The sequence below is a fragment of the Moschus berezovskii genome, chromosome 23, assembly GCF_049115385.1.
Source record: "Moschus berezovskii isolate FMDL1 chromosome 23, NW_MosBer_1.0, whole genome shotgun sequence".
In the NCBI taxonomy this organism is placed as follows: Eukaryota; Metazoa; Chordata; class Mammalia; order Artiodactyla; family Moschidae; genus Moschus; species Moschus berezovskii.
Window position 1 is genome coordinate 11,105,230 of NC_142482.1, and position 3,530 is coordinate 11,108,759.

The window sequence follows — 3,530 nt, forward strand, 5'->3', positions numbered from 1 at the left end:
ATGCGACGAGTTGACTCACTGGAAAAGACTCTGATGCTGGGAAGGATTGAGGGCAGGTGGAGATGGGGACAACAGAGAGTGAGATGGCTGGATGACATCACCAGCTCGATGGACATGAGTTTGAGTGAACTCCGGGTGTTGGTGATCGACAGGGAGGCCTGGGGTGCTGTGATTCATGAGGTTGCAAAGCGTCAGACATGACTGAGCGACTGAACTGAACTGAACTGAGTTGATTCCAGGTGGCTCAGAAGTAAAGAATCTGCCTTCAACGCAGAAGATGCAGATTTGATCCCTGGTTCAGCAAGAGGCCCTGGAAAAGGAAATGCAATAAACTCCACTGTTCTTGCTGGGAAATCCCATGGACAGAGGCGCCTGGAGGCCTACAACCCATGGGGTTTCAGAAGAGTCAGACAACTTAGTAACTGAAGAACAACAGCAAATGCTGTAGGTATCTACTAAGTTCAACTACTCTAACCTGTAATTTAAGACTATAGTTTTCTTATTGCTTTTCTATCAGGATGCTCTGTCCATTGATGTTATAGGCTGTTTAATGCAGTTAGCATTTAATTTGCAATTCACTTGTATTTTAAATTTCATACTAGATTATCTACTTCGTTGATCCACACACTTTGCTATTTTTTTCGTGTGTACTGGTGGGAGATTTTTCCGTTCTCTGTCGATTTTTACTTCTTTTTCCACTGAGAGAAGACTCTTTAATATTTCCTTCCGAGTTGGTTTAGTATGGATAAGCTCTTAGATTTTGCTTGGCTGAGAAGTTCTTCTCTGTAATTCTGGATGTTAATCTTGCTGGGTAGAGTATGAGGGGTTGCAAGGTTTCCCCTTTCAGCACATTAGATATACATGTTTGAAATCTTTATCTCTCTTTTCCTTCTATGACCCCGATAAAATGAATGTTAATATACTTGGTGTTCTCTAGAAGTCTGTTTAACTGTTCTCCTATTTAACTTGTTTTTCGTTATGTTTTTCCTATTGGGCGATTGCCATAATTTTACGTTACAGAATAATTTTGCTTCTTGTGCATTGGCAACTCTCACTTTGGTGAGAGGTGGGGCTCGTGATAGAGGGGCCAGATCCAGTGCCAGGTATGAGCCTGTTCTCAGTAACCAACACTGCCTACTGGGTAGTTAGGTTGAGTATCCAGTTGATGGTACAGAAGCCCTGAGTTTCAGGTCCATGCTGATTCCATTTCATGTAAGTGTGTGCTGTATCCCTTTCAAGCACTGGAAATTTTACCTCCAAAGAAAGAAGTGCTGGAGCAGGAAGGGGTGCCCAATATGGGATTAGGTGCATGCTGGGACAGTCCCAGCACACCAGTCAAATTTCCATATACTCCTACTGTGACACCTCAAAAAGCACTGGAAATGGCTGCTCTCAACCTGTTGAGATGTAGGGCAGATCTGAGTTGGCTCCACACCTGGCACCTGTACATTCTTCTCAGTCATGGGAGCCTTTGCCATAATTGAACGAAGCGGTGTTCTATGAAATACCAGAGGCTGGCGTAGACATTCAGAGTGGGCTAGGTCATGAACTGGCATTGTTATGGGGAAAGAGCCAGTATCCTGTGTAGTTTCAACATGTTTCCTGTGCCTTGCTTTGTGAGTAAGCATACGTGTGGTTGCCTTCACAAACTCTTCACATAGAGATAAATAAATAAATGCCCACCAACCCAAAGAACAGAGGAAGAGATAAGGAATCTACCTGATAAAGAATTCTGAATAATGATAGTGAAAATGAACCAAATTCTTGAAAATAAATGGAGTTACATATAAATAGCCTGGAGACAAGATTCGAGAAGATGCAAGAAAGGTTTAAAAAGCACCTAGAAGAAATAAAAAAGAGTCTATACAAGCTCAGTCTGGCGCTTCGGATCCGTTTCCATCTCTTGCACCGTCAGGTCCCTCGTCAGACTCCCCCCAGCTGCCAAGATGGTGAAACAGATTGAGAGCAAGTATGCTTTTCAGGAAGCCTTGAACAGTACAGGAGATAAACTCGTAGTAGTCGACTTCTCAGCCACGTGGTGTGGGCCTTGCAAAATGATCAAGCCTTTCTTTCATTCTCTCTCTGAAAAGTATTCCAACGTGGTGTTCCTCGAAGTAGATGTGGATGACTGTCAGTTTGTTGCTGCAGAGTGTGAAGTCAAATGCATGCCAACCTTCCAGTTTTTTAAAAAGGGACAGAAGGTGGGTGAATTTTCTGGAGCTAATAAGGAAAATCTTGAAGCCACCATTAATGAATTAATCTAATCATGTTTTCTGAAGACATGACCAGCCCGTGGCTGTTTAAACTTGTAATTTTTTTTTTATTTACACGAAAGATCAAGTATGAAGACTATATACCTTACTGCCATCTGATTAGTGACAATAAAATATTAACTCTATACTTAAAAAAAGAGAGTCAATACATAAGGAATAATGCAATCGATGAGATGCAAAACACTCTGGAGGGAATCAATGGTAGAATAAGAGAGGCAGAAGAGAGGATAAGTGAGATAGAAGATAGAATGGTAGAAATAAATGAAAGAGAGAAGAAAAAATAAAAATGAATTTAAAGAAATGAGAACAATCTCAGAGACCTCTAGGACAATGTTAAATGCCCCAACATTCAAATCATAGAAGTCCCAGAAGAGGAAGACAAGAAGAAAAACCATGGGAAAATACTTGAGGGGATGATACTTGAAAAGTTCCCTTAAATGGAGAAGGAAATAATCACCCATGTCCAAGAAATCCAGAGAGTCCCAAACAGGAAACACCCAAGGCAAAACACCCCAAGCCATATATTAATAAAATTAAGAAAGTTCAAAGACAAAGAACAAATATTAAAAGCAGCAAAGGAAAAAACAGCAAATAGCACCCAAGGGGATTCCCACAAGGATCACAGCTGATCTTTCAATAGAAACTCTTCAGTCAAGGAGAGAATGGCAGGGCATACTTACAGTGATTATAGAAAATAGCCTACAGCCCAGATTACTGTACCCAGCCTGTATCTCATTCAAATATGAAGGAGAAATGAAAAGCTTTACACACAAGCAAAATTTGAGAGAATCTAGCATCACCAAACTAGCTCTCCAACAAATGCTAAAGGACCTTCTCTAGACAGGGGGCAGAGAAAGGGTCTATAAACTTGAACCCAAAACAATAAAGCAAATGGCAATGGGAGCATACTTGTCAATAATTACCTTAAATATAAATGGGTTGAATGCCCCAACCAAAAGATAAAGACTGGATGAATAGATACAAAAACAAGACCCCTATATATGTTGTCTACAAGAGACCAACCTCGAAATGACGGTCACACACAGACTGAAAGGGAAGGGCTGGAAAACCATATTCCATGCAAATAGATACCAAAAGAAAGCAGGAGTAGCAATACTCATATCAGATAAAATAGACTTTAAGACAAAGGCTGTGAAAAGAGACAAAGAAGGACACTACATGATGATTAAAGGATCAATCCAAAAAGAAGATATAATAATTATAAATATATAATGCACCCAACACAGGAGCACAGCA

The 3,530-nt window shown here is 40.5% G+C and overlaps 1 pseudogene; it reads left to right on the top strand.

Moving 5' to 3' along the window:
* Positions 1-1,872: 1,872 nt before the first annotated feature.
* Positions 1,873-2,379, top strand: LOC148774091 (thioredoxin pseudogene; annotated as a pseudogene).
* The last annotated feature ends 1,151 nt before the right edge of the window (positions 2,380-3,530 follow it).